Source organism: Kogia breviceps, chromosome 10, assembly GCF_026419965.1.
Source record: "Kogia breviceps isolate mKogBre1 chromosome 10, mKogBre1 haplotype 1, whole genome shotgun sequence".
In the NCBI taxonomy this organism is placed as follows: domain Eukaryota; kingdom Metazoa; phylum Chordata; class Mammalia; order Artiodactyla; family Physeteridae; genus Kogia; species Kogia breviceps.
In genome coordinates, this window is record NC_081319.1 from 16,572,687 (window position 1) to 16,591,637 (window position 18,951).

The following is an 18,951-nucleotide window of genomic DNA, read 5'->3' on the forward strand; positions in this document are numbered from 1 at the left end:
TCAGAGTTTAAAATGTGTGTGTGTATGTGAATGTGGGTGTATGTGAATGTGGGTGTATATGTGTGTGTTATCTGTTTTACTATTTTGTAAGGATTCTGTTTAGGGGAGGAAAAAGAATCTAGTTAAGGATGTGTTTATTCATTCGTTACTCTGTGCTTTGTACTATGTTAGAACTAAAACGCATATGAACGAATTGTCAGACACGACCTTTGTTCTGGCAGAACATTGAAATTAGAGAATTACATCTAACAAATCTGAAAATATAAAGGAACAAAGACAGTGAGAAAGAAAAGAATGTGACATATTTTTGACCTCCACTGCAGTTTTGCCCAGCTCATAATGACCTTCAACACAGGCTCCCACTGAGGCCTGGCTCTGGAAGCCAAGTTTGTTCCTTGTTAATTGGACCAGGGTGAACCCATGTCCCATCCTGAGAAAACCACATGCTTTGTAGCAGGGAACTTAAAATTGGGACCAGAGACCTAATTTAGTGTTTTTATCTTCCTGATATATCTTTTGACTATTTTCTACTTTTTGTTTCTTCTTACTAGTCTCTCTTCCTTTGTTTTTGTTGTATGTTTCATATATAATGCATATCAGCATTACCTTGGTTCTAAGATTTCTTTTAGTTCTTTACACCTCAATTATTCTGAAATTAGAACGCAAACGTTCTTATAATGTGTTGTAGTCTCCCCCAACTGCCACAGACCATTGATAAATTGATGATGTGTCATTTAATGTGTGGCTTATTCTATTGCTTCTGTTTTTATAATGGCAATGGTTGGTTTTGTTCCTGCCATTATATTCTGTGTGTTGCGTTTTTCAAACTTCCTTGCTCTTTCTTCTGCTTCCTCTGTTTCTTTTCCGTCTATGAACAGTTTTTTTTTTTTTTTTTTTTTAACCTGTATCTTCCCTGGGCATTTTGATAGCTATATGTCATATTTATATTACACAAGTTTAAGTTTACCTTTTAGTTTATAAAATTACTTTTTAATTTATAAAAGTTTACTTCTCTAGTAGCCAGAATTTTCAATTTAAATTGTTTTTTCAGTTCCCCCGTTTTAAACGATTAGTTTAGTTCCTTTTTTTCCTACTGTATACCTCACAGTCATAGTGACTTCCATGATTATTGCTTTCAATTGTTATTTTATCATTTTACTAAATATATCTTATGGTGTGTATGTGTATACGGTACTATTTATATATGCAGGTATGTGTATGTATAGAGTAAATATAAATAATATTCTCCTCATGAATAACTTTATATGTGTATATTGTCTTTAACTATATCTATGTTTCACCTGGTTATGCCGCCAGCCGCAAGACTTTTCCCATTCTTGTCTTATTTTTTTTACTATCTCAATTTTTAGATTTTTGGAACAATTAATCAGTTACACCTAAAAATGTAACATATTTCATCCTCTTGCATCTTAAACAATTTCATTATATTGCCTTAACTATGAAGACACCTTCTGATTGGTACAATGTTGGATCCCGAAACTGTTCATCAAAGAATTCAAAGTGTGTTGCTCTGTTGTCTTCTGGAATTAGTGTTGCTGAACAGAAGTCTGGGATCAGACTAATTTCTGTTTCTTGGGAGCTTAGCACCACCTCCTTTTTTTGTTGTAATTATTTCTTGTTTCTCTTGGTTGACTATGGGATAATTTTTTCTTCATTCTTTTAGCTAAAAACACACACACACACATATATATAAAAAGATAAATATATATATATTTCCAGCATATAGATGGGTTTAGATCTCTTTTTGTATTTGCTTTGCTTACAACTTGAAGAATCATTTTATTATATCGATACTTAGACATCTCATACACAATTCAGGAAATTTTCCTGCATCTTTTAGTTGTATGTTTGATTTATTTATATTTTTAAAAGGATTGAAAGGGATTATTTTTGTCCCATTTTTTGAAATACTATTTATTTCAAGTCGTTTTTTCCTATGAATTTCTGTTTCTGATTGATTGAAGCCACATCTATTTGTTTGTATTATTCTGAAGATATAGGCAGTTTTCTGAAATGCTGTTTTGGATCTGAGAGGCAATCTTTCCTCCTGCTTCCATTTGATGTTTCCATTTTTTATGCTTAATACTTTTAATAGGTTCTAAAGCAAATTTTGTCCAAACTCAGCCTTTGTCAACACATGTCAATCGATTACCCTGATTTTGCTTTCTTTGCCACATGCAGAGATCAGATTTACTTCTCTGGTCTATAGGGGAATGTGAAGTTTCCAGTCTAATTGCCTATTCCCAGGAGTCTTTCACAAAATACATTATTCCTCTTAAGCAGTGCTATTTTTCTACTACAGATCCCTGATGCCCTCTAATACCTGAAGAAGTATCATTAAGCTTATAGGTTTTTCCTCAGCTTTTTCTTCCTGGAGAGAGTGGCTTGTTTGCAAATACTTCTAAAGTTATATCATGTCTTTTGCAGTCTGCCCCTGTTTCCTGGCCAGAACATTATAGGCAAAGTGGGATAAAGTTGTTGAGTCTGGGATTTTATTTTACCCTATTTACGAGCTAATAAGCTAGGCTGCTACTCTTCCGTGGATGCTAGCAGAAGACATGATATTCCTGGGTCAGTATAACAAAGAGCTTCAAAGAGCTTTATTACTCACAGCATAGCAAGCACCACGCTTCAGTTCCCCTCGCCCCCAGGTCCCACGGAAGTGATATGATTTAGCCAGGAGAGATGCTACACCCGCAGCTGAGGAACACTGAGATTAGTGAATCCATCTCTTTTATAGCAGGGAGTAAGCAAGCCTGTTCGTTGTCCTAGAGGGAGAGCTTGTCTTATCCCTCCTGGTTGGTCTCTGAAGACACATCCTTGAGAAATGGAATGACTGGGCCTTTCATTCTTGGCACGTCCAGAAACACTTAACAGGAAGCTAAGAGCACATAGTGAGTGGATTGCCTCTTCCGACAAAAGTTTTTCATTTTTCTTTTTCATTTGGTGCTGTCCTTGAGTTTCTCTTTAGGGTACATCCTATCAGGATACATGTGATGAATAAGGCACAAAATATCTTCCTACCTTTGTTGTGAATTCTCTCTTTATACAGAAAACCCAGGATGTACCTACAATTTAGTCCCTTGTATTTCCCCACAGTCTACCCCATCGGCCTCATAAGTTTTATTTACTCATATGCTTGGCATTTGATTTCTTTTGCAGTTTTTGATGTACATTGAGATTCTTCTGTTTTGCAATTTTTTTTTTTTTTGGCGTTTTCACAAGTGGTTTTTGGAAGTTACAAAGAGCAATATTGGTTATTCTTAGCCTGATGCCCCATTAAGCTGGAAATATAAAAAATGAATTTTTGAATTCATATGTTTGAGATATAGGTTTCTGGTAAAGAAACCAAAGAAGGTGACAAAAAACATGGAGGATATTTAATACATCAGAGATTCCAAATTACCAGGTATAAGAGAGCATTCCTTTAACTTGACAACCTTGAAGGGATGTAATACATTAACTGAAAGAAGGGGTTAATAAGAAGAGTCTTGTAGTACTACATATACATCCTTCTAGATGCTCATGACTCCAGTTCAGGGGAACCGTGACTGTTTTTGCCGCAGGTAAGTAGATAATAAAGTGTTGTCATTGAAACAATGTTCTAATTGTTCACTATAGCTATGTTTGCATGCTTCGTAGTATTTCTTTGTTTCTGTCAGCCATGGAAAAACTACTTAAAATGTGCTTCATGGAGAAATGAGTAAATGACATCCTCAATGCACCACTTTTAACACTGGTGAAAATCCAGTGAAATTTTATCTTAATTTTCAAGATGCTTAAAAAAAGTATTTGTAATTAAATCAAAGTGAAAAGCTCATTTATAGTTTAAGAAGCTTACTTTCTGTAGGCATTTTTTATTCCTTTTAACAGATTCTTTATGGAGCAATCACAAAATTTAGGGAGGGGGAAGTTACATAAAATGATGCAATGTTTGAATTGTAGACATTTTCTCAGTGATTTACTGTTACATTGCATGTGTATAATTTTTGAAGCCTGTTTAATATATTTGCAAGTGTTTTTGTCAGATTCTTAATTCCAACCACAAAAAGTGAGGGTAGTACCTCCAAAACCCCAAATATCTTTGCTTTATTGATAATTAGTTTTACTTCTCTTATTCTTGAATTTCCTGTCCAGAATGTTTTTCTTTTAACCATTTTTGAGGTGCAATACATTTTTAATCATGAATTATATTAGACGTGTAAATGGTATGGAGAAAAGTGTAAAGAATCTCTGTGTAGCCACCACTTATCTTAAGATTTAAAGATTCGAAGTACAATTAAAGCTACCTGATAACTCACCCTGATGACATTATCTTCTCTCTCTTAAGCTCCCTCTGAATAAGTGGCCCCTGTTCTGAATTATATGTGCTTTTATTTTCCTTTGAATAAATATGTGTGTGCTTCTAAGCAACAAGTAAAATTGTTTTACCTTTTTCATTTCTTAAACTTTTATGTAATGACAGCAGATAGCATTCCTACATCTACATCTTTCCCCCAACATTATATTTGTGAGTATCTGTTGATCTACGTCTTTGCCAACATTTGTTATTGTTCAGCTTTTTAGTTTGTGCAAATCTGGTGAATATAAAATTGTATTTTACTTTTTAATTTGCATTTTTATTTTTTATTTTTTTAATTTTTTTTGCGGTACGCGGGCGTCTCACTGTTGTGGCCTCTCCCGTTGCGGAGTGCAGGCTCAGCGGCCATGGCTCACGGGCCCAGCCGCTCCGCGGCATGTGGGATCTTCCCGGACCGGGGCACGAACCCGCGTCCCCTGCATCGGCAGGCGGACTCTCAACCACTGCGCCACCAGGGAAGCCCGCATTTTTATTTTTAAATTAAAATTTAATTTTGGTTTTAATTTGCATTTCTGTAATTACGGTGAAGTTAAGCTCATTTTCATAGATTTGTTGACCATTTATGTTTCTGTTATCCAGATACTTTTTCACTGTATGGTAGTCTTTTTTTTTTTTTTTTTTAAGAGTTGTTTGTATACAAACAACTCTTAATTGTTGATTAATCCTTTGTCAGTTATATACATATCTTGTTTTTAGTGGATTTTTTTTTCCTTGATGGTGTCAAATGATAAACACATATTCTTAATTTTACATTAAAGTATTGATTTTTTTATAGCTCATGTTCTCTCATGAATTGTTTAAAATTTTTTCTTCCTTGTCCTGAAATGGTAAAGTCATTCTCCTAAATGTACTTATTAAAGTTTAATATTCTCCTCTTTACATTTAAGTCTTTAATTATCTGGAACTGAGTTTGTATATCGTGTGAGGTAGAGGTACCGATTTATTTTATTCCAGGATGGGAAGTCACCTTTACCAGCATAATTGATGGATAAGGCCATCCTTAACCAACTCAAAAGCAGTGTGTGGTCATCATGTCTGGCTTCTTTGGGCTTTTGTGTTTGGAGAATCATATTATCAGCAAGCAGTGAGAGTTTTTGTGTTCTTATCAACCCGTGCTCCTTTTATATGTTTTACATGAGTGCACTTTCTCGAGTCCAGTACAGTGTTGAATGGATATTTTGAGTGTGAATATCCCATCCCTGTTTTGCTCTTGATTTTCAAGAGTGAATAAGATTAACATTTCACCATTTGGTATGATGTTTACTGTAGATTTTATTTTTATTTATTTTATTTTTGTGGCTGTGTTGCGTCTTCCTTGCTGCATGTGGGCTTTCTCCGGTTGCGGTGAGTGGGGGCTACTCTTCGCTGTGGTGCGCGGGCTTCTTATTGCGGTGGCTTCTCCCGCTGCGGATCATAAGCTCTAGGTGCGTGGGCTTCTGTAGTTGTGGCTCTCGGGCTCTAGAGCGCAGACTCAGTAGCTGTGGCACACGGGCTTAGCTGCTCCACGGCATGTGGGATCCTCCCGGACCAGGGCTCGAACCCTCATTCCCTGCCTTGGCAGGCGGATTCTTAACCACTGCACCGCCAGGGAAGCCCTACTATAGATTTTAAAGATACTCTTTCAAGTTAAGGCAGTCCTTCTTAAGTTAGTTTTTTTTTTTTTTTAAATCAGGAATGCTTTATTCTTGTAAATGCTTTTCCTACTTTTACTGGGATATTCATGCTATTTTTCTCCTTTAACCTGTTAATGCAGTGAACAGTTTTTAGTATTAACCAAACTTCTAATCCTGGTTTAGTTTCAACTTGGCTTTTGTGTAAGTTTTTTTTTTTTTTTTTTAAATAGTTGGATGTTATCTGTTTTTCAATATTTTGTTTAGCATTTTGCATATATATCAATATAGGAGCTTTTCTTTTTGTTTTCTCTTCTCATACTGTCCTTTTTTGGCTTTAGTATCAAAGTTATATTCGTCTCTATAAATGAGCTGGAGAGTACTCCTTATTTTATATTCCCTATAAAATTTTGAGAAATATTGGAATTACCTACTCCTTGAATAAAAAGTAGAACTTAAAAATAAAATTATCTGGGTCTGGAGTTTTCATTCAGGAAATATTTTAACTATTGATTGAATCATTTGAATAGTTAATAGGACTAACCATATTGTCTCCTTTGTGAAAAATTGTGATTTTTCCCTGGGAGCTGTATCCATTTTGTTTATGTTTTCTAATGTATTGGCAAAAAGTTGTTTCCAAGCATTTTCTCTTACTGTCCTTCTTGTCTGTGCCTTATGTATACATACATTCCCTATTTCATTCTAAGTATTATTTTAGTATCAAACTTGTCAGAACTTGATGTTGTTATTCCTTACCTTTGAATCTTTGTATTATATTTCATTCATTTTACTCTTATGTTTATTGTTCTTCCCAGCTTCTTGGATTATTTTATTGTTCTTTTTTTAGTCCCTTAAGTTATATAGGTAACTCATTACCTTCCTACCTTTCTTTTGTCTATTTTAAATATGTATAGCTTTAAATTTGCATTCTGACATATAGCATGTTTATTATGGTTCAGTTCTATAAATGTTATGATTTCATTATGATTTTCTCTTGAATCCATGAGTTATCAGACATGTGTTTTTAAATTTCCAAACATATGGAGTTTTTCTAGTCATCTTTGGTTACTGATTTCTAACCTAGTGACCCATTGACCAGAGAAGTGTCCTCCTTATGTTCTTTGGGTTAAAGTTGGCAATTGTGTTGCTCAAATCATATATATATTATTAATGATGCTTTATGTAATTAATCTATCAATTTCTCTCACAGTGATGGTGGATTTCTCAGTTTCTCTAGTATTTCTATTTTGCTTTTTGTAATTAGTAAATTATTGATGTATAGAGGTTTAGAATGGGTATATTTTTGGTCAAAATGAGGTTGGCTCGCTATCTCTAATAAAGCACTTTGCCTTATAGTTTAAATATTAATATATTAATATGAAAATGTTAATATTTGTGTTCTTCTCTTTGGACTGATTGAGAATTTATTTCCCCCTGAGTAACATCACAAGTTATACACTCTATTTGTTTTCTTATAATAATTGCCCTAGAAATTTTAGTACACACATTTAACAAAGTCCAAATTTAATCAGTATGTCCAACAATAGAGGACTCTGCAGCATTTTAAACTGTAATTCCCTCCTCCAGAATACTGTACTATTGTTGTCCAGTAAGTTGTTGAATTTTTGTAACATCATGAATGAGATATTATTGGTATTGTTCCTTTTATCTTCTAGTTTTTCTTTTATATCTGAAATAATGTAAGTATGTGCAAACTTCTACGTAGTTGGCGGTTTTTTGCTTGTTTTTAAGAAAAATGTCAGACTTCTGTCCATATTGTTTTTATTTCTCCTTTCCTAAAGGAAATTACTTTCAACGTTTTGACTGGCTCTTGATATTTACTTCAGTTTTTTAAATAACTTGCTTATTTGCTGCTTGTTGATTTTTCAGTTTTAAGCATTAATATTGGCCGTCAACTCTGGCAACTGATGCTATAACACTGTCATACCACCACCTTGCCACCACAGAAATGTGAGGTTGCTTTTTGATGAGGTTTATGAAGAAAACAGCATTTTTAAAGTCATGGCTCTTACAAAAACACAAAGTTAAAAATAGGGAAATCCACACTATATTCCACTTACTGTGCTTTGACTGGATACAGGCTCAAGTGATGACAAGCCCGTTCCCCAACCCAATCCCCATCCAAACCTCCACAAAGAATAAACATTTCACCTGTCTCTGTTTGAAACTGAGGGGGCTGCGAAGAGTCCATTTGCCAAATGATTAACATTTGAATATACATTAATTCAGAGCATGTTATTACAGGATTTTATTGGGTCAAAATTTGAATTAGGTCAATATTCAGTGTTTACATTACTATGATTTTGCAAATGATATTCAGAGCTGACTTTTGTAGCAGACTATAATTATGATTGTTTTTCCTTCCGTGCATAATTCTCTTGTCCTTCAAATTAGGAACCTTAGTTTTTAATTTCTTAATTTTCTGTAGTCTTATACTTATGTGATTCAAAATTTTGGCCAGTTTTCCGGAGGTCCTCTCAGATTTTGAGAGGCATCCGATATTCTGTCAGTTTTGCCTTCCTGGAAAAATCTGTCTTGCAGGTTTTGGGATGCTCCAGTTTAGATTGGTTTTCCTACACATTAGGGGCAAAAGTCTCTTTCCGGGATCTCCCTTCAGCTATATTCCATGTCCACCTCTTCCTTGTTCTTGGTGTTCATTGTCTTAGAGCACCATGTCCTCAAGTGTCCCAAGAAAGGATGAAGGCTAGCTATGATTGTTCTGGACCATGTGTTCTAAAAATCATACTGGCACACTTGATTGAGAGACTAAGCCTTGTAAATATATGATGTTAGAAGTCATTGTCCTTCAGAAACGTGAAGATATTTCTCCTTGTTTCTTAGCATCCAGTGTTGCTGTTGAGAGATCTGTTGCCATTTTGATTCCTTATATATAAGTACCTGTTTTTCTCCAGAGGAAGCTTGTGGGATTTTTTCTTTGTCTCTAGTGTTCTGAAATTTCACAGTGATTTGATTTGGTACGTGTCAAATTTTATCTAACATCCTTGATACTCTCTGAGTCCTTATAGTTTGAGAACATGAGGCCTTTAGTTTTGAGAGCTTTTATGATTACCTCTCCCTGGTTTTCTCTGTTTTCTTTTTGACATACATCATTATTTGCATTTTGGACCACCTAGATTGGATTGCTTCTCTCCTCACTTTTCCCAGCTCACCACTCCCCCCCACACCTTCTATCCAAATTATCTTCTTTTGACTCTTATCTCTGATTCTTGGTGAATTACTTCAACCATGTTTTGAACACTTCTGTTGAGTTTCTGATACCAGCTGTTGTGTTTACAACATAAGAGACCTTCTGTTCTCTAAATTGCCTCCTTGTATCTTATTCTAGTTTAGTAGTTTTATCCTTTCAGATCTATATGAAGATATGAAGGATGCTTTTCTTCCTTTACATTTTCTTCCCTAGGACAAACTTTTTTCCAAGTAGCTTCATTTCTACTTTATGCCGGATGGTTTCTGTGTTTCATGTAAGAAATTTTTCATAGATATCTGGTAATCCTTGGTTGTTGGCACAGACTTAAAGATTGGGAAACTAATAACCTAACAGAAATCTCCAGTTACTTGGTGGAACTTGTCACGATGAGGTTAACTATACTGTGGCTCATCTCATTGGGGATCCCTTAGTATCAGTAGTTTTAGTTCTTCCCTTCCGGGCAGGTCATATTCCTCAGAGGAGAAAACAGTCCAGACTTCCCTGTGGGTGGCAAAAGCCACCACTAGCCTTCTGGGAGCCTGGTGGGAGGAGAGGCCTAAGAGATTGCAGCAACCAATGTGTATATATTTAGTTAATCCACCTGTTTCCTCACAATATCCTTTATAAACTCTGCCTAGTGACCTGTTGTCAAGACATCCTATGTCTTACCCTCTTTAGAGAATAAGCCTCCTCTCTCCTGGTGTGGAGTAGCACTCCCTGGGTATGTAGGTGGGACAGGGGATCTGGGTACCTAACCGTTGCTTCAAATTCCGACTTTTACCACCTACTCCTCTTCATTTCCTCACTGTGAGTTTAAAAGACATCTTCCTCCATTATGCCAAGCCAGTCAACACCATCATTTCTGCTTTCTAGTTTCCAAAATTTAATTGCAGTTTGCTCTTCTATTTTCCTGTCTTTGTGAGTGTGTGCCTTCAAAAAATATCTCTTTACTGCAATTACATCTTACTTTGGGGAATATCTCAGAGGAAGAAAGAAAGTCTAGATGTGTGTGTTTGCCCTAGAAGACTTATTGTTATTTTGCATAATCAGTGTTTCTTTTAGATTTATCCACGTGTTTCCTGTTTCCTTTGTGCACCCTCCTTCATGCATCTGTGATCTTTGTTTTTGCATCTTTTAGAAATTCATTTAGTGAGTTTCCATTGATGTGTCAGTACTGTTTTGGTTTTTTTCCTCTTCTTCCCTTTGGTATGAGAGAGTGTGTTATTTGCCCTTATTCTTCCAAATATAATTCTGCTCTGAAACGTAGTGTTAAAGATATAGAGACTGGAGCCAGACTGCCTGGGTTTGAATCCCACCACTTAGCAGCCATGTGACTTTGGACAAATATTGAACCTCTCTGTGTTTCTGACTCTTCATCTGTAAATCAAAGGTAACAGTAGATGGCCCACAGTGCATGCCATACAAGGATAAGCTGTTATCATATTTAAACACTTCTAAGCTATGATTCCCGAATCTCAAAATACACGTCTTATGGGAACTCTGAAAATTTCACAGCTGTTATCTCTTCCAGTCTTGTTTATCCCCATGCCTGTTCTTTACTCCTTCTGGTTTTCCTTTTTGAGTATATTTTGAAATTTCTCATTTCACCATGTCTCTTAACCCATCTTTCATGTTTTCTATCTCCACTTACTTAGTTCTAGCGTGTGGTTCACTAATCTTTCACCTCCTCCTAATTTACTATTAAACTATCCTTTGAGTTGTTAATTCCAGTGATTACATTTTTCTTGTCTAGACATTCTGTCTAGTTCCTTTTCACAAGTTCCTGTTCTCTCTTCAGAGCATCCTGTTTTTGCTGATGGTTTGACACCCAACCTCATTTTTTATTACTTTGTTTAATTGTTTAAAGTTTATTTAGGTATTCTTTTCATAATGTTGTTCTATAAGCTCAGGATATCATTGACGTTAGTCTGTTGACTCTCATTTGTAGTATATATTAGCATTTTTTGTAATGTTTGATGTGAATCTGTTCTTTAAGAGAATTTCCCCCTTCCATGCCAATGTGAGATTCTTCTCAGCCTTGGTTGAAGAAGTGTCCATATCCAACAGCTTTTATGGCTTTCTCCAGGAACCAGGGATATAACCAACCTGGGAAGTGTATTACGTTAATATATTGGCTCAGTGTAGCCCCGTGTAGAGTCAATTTTTCTTATCAGTCACCAATAAAACTGAATTAGCAAATACTGTGCTATTGCTTTTAGGAAATACAGGGTTAGCAGGTTCCTGAAAACTTCTGGTCATGAGGTTTTTGTCCACCATTCGATACATAACCTTGTTTTATGGATGTTTCTGTTTAAAGGCATCTTATGTAATACACATTGTTGATTTGCTAACATTAACCACATGGTCAGGAACTCTGCAACTCATGCCTGAAGGAAGCTTATCTAACATGTGTTTTCTCCATAAAGCCCAGCACAGCCTCTTTGTGCTTGAGAACATTAGATAGCATTTCAGCACTGTGCTTAGAGTCCGATTTAAATAGCACTAAGATGCAAAAAAAAAAAAAAAAGGCACTAATATACAGCAAAAAGGATCTTGTTTACAGTCCGAGAGCTGAAACAAGAATGCAGAGCATTGCTTTGTTCACCCTCAGCTGGAAACGTGTGTGTGTGGGGATGACTCAGATTTTTCACCATTTTGAGCGTATCTGAGAATGACCACAAAAGTGCCACAAATATTGATTCAGGTCTTTACAAATACATTTTAGGGAGTAGGTGAATTCACAAATATGAAATCCACAAATAATGAGCATCGATTATATGTTAAATACATATGCGACCCCAAATCATGTGAGGTATAGGCCCCCAATCATGAATTCTTCATTGAAATATCTGCTCCTTCCAAATCTCCCACCTCACCACAACCTCACTCCAAGGAGGAAAAAAGATGGATAGACTAACTCCCTAGCCTTCTCCCTAGGTCCATGGGTGAGTTTAAGCAAGAGTGCAGCCCTTTAGGCATGCAGCTGTGGGCAAAAGGGCTCATTTTCAAATGTCTGTTTCCTAAGCCTAGGACCTCCACATCTCCTGTTTCCACAAGGGCAATTCAACCTAAGCTACCGGATTGGCGAGTCTGATCTGCCTTTCCCCACACCCTCGTTCCACTGTCCCAGCTGCCACAGCATAGGCTCTAGAATTAACTGTTCTGTTTTGCAGCTTACTTTGTTTGCTCAGCTATGCTTTGCTTTCAACTAAATTTTTGTTATATTTTAACCAGCCTTGCAAAGCAATTTGTGGAACTCGAAGTCTCCCACCATTTTTTGTGCTTCTTTATATTTCTATTAAGCTTGATTACTTAGGAAGATAACGTTCATCACTGAAGCCAGCTTTGTGTAAGCAATAAGGAGTAGTGAGGTCTGGGAAGGACCAGAGACGATGGCGTGCTTTTCCTATAGGGGGCGCTCCCTGTGCTGCTGCCCAGGTTTTGTAGACACTCATTCAGTATTAATGAGTGAAATAATGAATGAGAAATGCAGCAACTGTGTTACTCTTGGGTTGCACCCTGCAGGTCTACAGGCCCTGTGCTTGCCCAGCTTCAAGACCAAAGAAAGAGCCGGGAGTCAGCGACAGAGACATCAGTGGTTTAATGGATGGGGGATGTTACATGTCTGCAGCAAGGTCCTGGAGAGACACCCCACCGTGTGCTGTGGACAGCGGGCAGGACATGGTGACAGTCTTCGCTCCTGGGGGGAAGAGGAGATTGCCAGTCATAGGGGGAATTGAGGTCCAGTTGGCTCATTGGTTACCAGGGAAACTAGGAGAGGGCCAAGCCCCTCACCAGGCCCTTTGATAAGAACAAGGACTAGGTGGGGCCTGGAGCAAGTATGTAGGGAGATCAGTTAGGTGAGTAGGGTATAGGTGAAGCAGGCACTGGTCAAGCAGGGGATGTACAGAGAGCAAGAAAACAGCCGTCTTGGGTGGCCTGATAATACAGTTACCAAAGTTAATCACTTCTCAGGATAACACAGAATCCATTATTTACATACAGTGCTTGATGTTTTACATATTAGAGACTAAATTTAATTTTTATGTAAACATTGCATGGGTCAACCCTGTCTGCAGCAATCAAGTCTGATGGCAAGATATAGCCCAGGGGTCACCATTATTGACCTCCGACCTAGATGTTGAGAACAGATATACTATGAAATTAAAAGGACTATGCTGGATTATGAATGATCCTACCTCCTTCTCAGAAGATATGTAGGAGTACATCTATTAAGCCCAAAGTTTCTTTTTCCTCTTTTTAATTCCCTTTTAGCTGCTGTCTGTTTTGCAATCTTTGTATAAAACAGAAATTGACCATATTGCCCCTACAAAGGGTTACTCTTTCTTCTACTAGCAGAGGGGTTGTAACATTATTCACTTTTCTTAAATTTTAAATCCTTAAAAGCACGTGGAGACTTAGACAAATAAGTATGAAGAAAGGTTAAAGAAATGCAGAAATTTTTAAGGATGAATCCCAGAGTGGCTGGCTGTATCTCAAAAGAAAAATTACTAAAGACTAATTAGCTAAAATTGTTCTGTTATAATTAGTAGGAGCTTAGTTTGCTGTGAGTTATAGGCAGTGCTATTTCTCATAACTAAATAGTGCAGCTAAAAACATAAATTTCATCTTTGAACATAATGACTTTGACGAAGTCCAAAGCTGCTTTGCTCTGATGGTCCAACAACAGTTAAATTTCAAACAAAAGGCTGTAACTTTATCAGTACACTATTCATCTATATGAATTTGGAAAACAAAACAAAACTTTTTGTCAAACACAATACTTTTCAACCTGGTCACATAGGAAGGTTGTGATTTTAAAACTAAGATTCTATAGTAGCCAACATTTTTTTTCAGTAACTGCTCAGTCTGTGTGTTTATGCTTTTCAGTATAAATGGAATATATTTGCTGTTTGCCTTTTGACTCAAAAATATTTTAGTTTGTAAAATAACTGCAGCTGTTTTAGGATATTCATTATATGACAATATACTGTTTCACAAAGTTACTACAGCACTTAACAGTCCCACCAGGTTCCAATTTTTTAAGGTTCCAATTTTTCCCATGCTAGCCAACATTTGTTATATTTGTCCTTTGGATTAAAACCATCTTAGTGGGTATGAAGTGTTATCTCACTGGTTTTGATTTGCATCTCCCTGTTGACTAATGATTTGAACATGCTTTCATGTATTTATTGGCTATTTCTCTGTTTTGGAAAAAGGTCTGTTTATATCCTTTGCTCATATTCTAATTGGGTCATTTTTCTTTATTACTAAGTTGTAAAAATGCTTTATACATTCTAGATGCAAGAACTTTGTCAGATTCATGCACATGTTTCCTAACATTCTGTTGGTCAGATGAGTTGTTTTGTGGGGTTTTTTTTTGCGTTACGCTGGCCTCTCACTGTTGTGGCCTCTCCCGTTGTGGAGCACAGGCTCCGGACACGCAGGCTCAGCGGCCATGGCTCACGGGCCCAGCCACTCTGCGGCATGTCGGATCTTCCCGGACCGGGGCATGAACCTGTGTCTCCTGCATCGGCAGGCAGACTCTCAACCCCTGCGCCACCAGGGAAGCCCGGTCAGATGAGTTTTTGGGTCACCTCTTTAAATCCCTGGGGTCAGTGGTAGAAATGTGTGATTAACACGCTGAAAAGGCTGAGGGTCATCCAACAGGGTTAAAATGAAATACCATAGATACTACACTAATCACACCAATGTGACAGGGTAGAATTAATCTAAGATTAGAAGTTGAAGATCTTGGTTCTAGTTCTGGCTCAGCCACTAAATGCGAGTCAGTTCACCTCCCTGGGCTTCAATTGCTTTATTTGTAAGGAAGAATTTAGCACCTAAAAGACTGTCCTTTCTACCATTGCATGATTCTAAGTTTAGAAGTTAAGCTGAACAGAATGAACCTAGGTTTCCTTTCAAGGCAAAGATTCTAACATTAAGACTTTGAACCAACTGAGCGCTTTGGATGGAGTATCTTTTTTCCTCCTATTTTATTGAGAATTCTTCAAATATCAAAGTTCAACAATGGTCCTCAGAATCCCCTTTTGCCTTTCTCCCTTCCAGGGAGTCCTTGTTGAAACTAACAACTAAATGACAGGCTTGTAAATTCTGTTTCTATAAAATGATATAATTTACAATTTAGAGAGTATTGTTAAACTCCTCCAGAATCTGTGGTCTGAAAGAGACTCATCTGTCATGTGGATGTTGATTATTGGGAGTGGCCCTTGTTTGCTATAACCACAGCGTTGTTATTCTGATACCTCCCTTTCTGTGTTGAAATATAGTAGCATTCATGGCAATCCAGTTGTTTGTTAATGTGTTTTTCTTTCTTCTTTTTTTTTGCTTTTTCCCCAGCTGTGATTTTTGTGTTTTCCAGATGGTTTTGGCTAATGCCATCATTAAAAATTTGATCAGTTAATTCTGTGAATTCAAATAGGTCATTTCCCTCAGACATGTTGATATTAGAATGGAGCCATCTCCATCAATATGGGCCAATTGCTGGATATTATATGAAATTCATTAAGTTAGACTCTGGTAATGACGAAAATATATCTCATGTGAGCATCTAAGAGATTTCTGATCTCTTAATTACATGTACATTTTAGTTTCTATTACATTTCTTTAAAAAAGAATTTAGATCGCCTTTAATATTAAGCCTTGGCTGGATTTTAGCCCTCTTCCCTTTTCTGTCCTTTATCCGTCATGGAAAACTTCTAGACTCAAGATTTTGCTTGAGTAGCAATAACATTTTATTTTAACTTCCTACAAATATTTTAAAATAGAAAATATGTTGTATATATCACTGTAGGGATCAAAGAAAGAATGTTGATTAGCTTTTTATGAAGCTGATTCAGACTGCTTTCAAATTGAAAACAATTATCTATATGTATACAGTTATATATATATACACATATATATGTAAACATACACACACGCACACACACACACGTGCGCACACACACACACGTGCGCGCACACACACACGTATATTAAATTCGTCTTATCAGAGTCCAATATCCCAGACACTTGGAAATTTCCCCAAGCTGGCAACATCATCAGCCCATTTGGCCCTTTGATTAACTGGCATTCTTTCATATGGATTTTCTTCTGTTCCAATACAATGCCATTACAGTAGAAGTAGATTGGATGCTTCTCAGGCTAGATCAGTTTTATTTCCTTGAACCTCAGAAAAGTTCTTGCTTAGAAGTCATCTGCTTGTTGTTTTGTTTTACTCTCCTTCTTTGGTCACTGTAGAACTGTGCCTTTTTTGCTGCTCTGTTGGGAATTTTCTTTTTTTTTTTAATCACTTCTTCTTAAGAACTCTAAAAGCAATTTCTTGTCTATAACAGAACTGTTATGGCTTGTCTGTGAAAGAAACTGTTGCCTGGTGAAGGAAGCAGCTGCTTGGGTGGTATATTTAAAGTTAAAATCAAATAGCTTGTGAAAAGGCTAGAATTGAACTCAACCCTTTAATTTAGGATAAGACACTATTATATGTGTATGGTATTTTATAGTGTATCTTGTACCATAATTTTTAGGCTGTTGTATTCTCCTGTTGTAACATGCTAAAAATATTCTGTAATTTCTTCTTCTGTAGGAGCATCTATTTAATTGAGTCCTGGTTTAATGCTCATCCATTATACTGCTGTGATTCTATTTTGCAGATGTCAGAAAATATTTTTAAAGTCATGCCTGAAATCCTGTGACTTTCAGCGTAATGATCTCTTTTAGAGGATTTTTCTCTCTCTTCTTCCCCCTTTCCCTTATTTTTGTTCAATTTGGAGTTATGGCTTTAAAAATCAAACTAGCTTTTATAAACATATATTACTTCACTTTACATCTTTTCATTATTCTGTTTGGTAAGGAATCTCTTGTTTGTCAGTTTTAAAATGATTTGATTTGCAAAAGGCATACACATATTATTTTTTTTCTTTTTGTGAATTGTCTCCTTTAATTCTTCTGTGATAAAGCAAAGAATATGCTACTCAAGACTACATTATATCGTTCCTTAAAATGGTTTGCTTATAAATTATACTTCAGAACTTTAATTTCAAAATCTCAAAGGACAGTACTTTATAAAATAGAATATTTCATCACTTCAGTTATTTGATTTGGTAAAGTTATTGATAAAAATTTCCCTCCATGAACACTAATCAATTTTTCTTCTTTATATGTGTGAATTATGATTAACAGTGCTTTCTGTCACTTTCCCACTAAATTTGTATTCCTTTCTTCTCAAAAACACTAATATGCAATGATTTTAAGCCAATAGATAATATTCATTTCTTTAACATTTGTTTTTTATTCCTAATATCTTGATTACCAAGTTCACATTTTTTAATAACTGCCTTCTCAAATTATTAAGTTTCTTTTAATGCATACAACTAAGAATGTTTCCTAAAAATCTATATTTAGCTCCAGGTTGTTCAGTAGACAACTTATTAATAAAATGTCTCCCTCAACCCAGGACTTTTAGATAAATTTTCCTCCAACTCATCTAGGCTTAAATCTCCTTTCAGAATAGATATTAATGATAAGGCATATAATTATACATAATATAATTTATGTATCAAAATAGTTATGTCTCCTAATGCATAATAATAGTTACACAGCATACATTTTAGGACTTGATCTCAATTTTATTATTATATTTTTCTTTTTTCTTGACTATGAATATCTTTGTTATTCATGTTTTAATTATGGATTTTTTCTATCATTGTGTTTCATTGGTGTCAGCAATTCAAAATCCTTTCATCTTGACTAGACCCTGAGTTCCTCTGCAAGGAATTCAGTGTCCAGTAAGACTAATATTATGCCACGTAACATGTTTATCTTCTCCCGTTGTCTGTTACTGCTTCCTAACTAGCCTCTGTTCCTGCTGGGAGTCACTTGCCCTCCCGCCAAGCTCACTTGTATTCTCCATCTTTCTCTCCTGCTGGCAGCATCTTTCTGTGTCTGTCCAGGCCCCACTTCTTTTAGCTTGGACTCTTTTAGTGACAAGTGATAGAAACTCAAATCAAAACTGGCTTAAGCTACAAAAGGGATTTTTGGCTTCTGTAGCTGAGAAGTCCTAGGCAAATTGACTGTAGTCAAGAGTGAGGACAAGGGTTCAAATGATGCCCCCAGGCCTTGATTTTATCTCTACTTTCCTCTCTGTTGGCCTCACTCTGGGTCATCCCGTGTCTAGCCCACGTCAGGATTGCTACCAGAATCCCAAGCTTAGCAATCTCGGGAGAAATGAACGTGCTTCGCCCTCAGGGTTCAGACATGGATCCCATGTGTAAGCCTTACCACCTGAAATAGGAGGCCTGCCTTTTCTGGACCAACTCTGACCAGGTGGTTGTAATATACCAATTGGTAAGGCTCATTCAGTCTTTTTATTGATACACTGAGGAGTTGTGGGGTGGGGGGATGGTGACTGGAAAGGAAATTAAAGGTTCTTTTACCAGAGGAGGAATGGAGGCTGCACAGGTAAAAATGAGTGTTGCACTGTAACCGTTTTCTTGGACAGAGAAATATATTTTGTGTGTGCATAGATGGCTTCTGGACAAGGATAAGAAGGTATTTAATGCCTTGGAAACAATCACCACTTTACAGTGCTTTCTAGATTCTTTCTTTTAGAGAAGACAGCAGGGGAAAACCATTTCAGAGGTAGTTGGTTAATTGAGGCTGTAGTCCAATTGCTTGCTTTTTGTTTTCCTATTGTAACTTTTTACTATCTAGTT

General features: G+C 36.4%; 1 protein-coding gene across 2 annotated transcripts in view; it reads left to right on the forward strand.

The window, feature by feature from the left end:
- Positions 1–18,951, forward strand: part of CNTN3 (contactin 3) — a 245,037-nt gene that overhangs the window by 49,416 nt on the left and 176,670 nt on the right. The window lies entirely within an intron of this gene.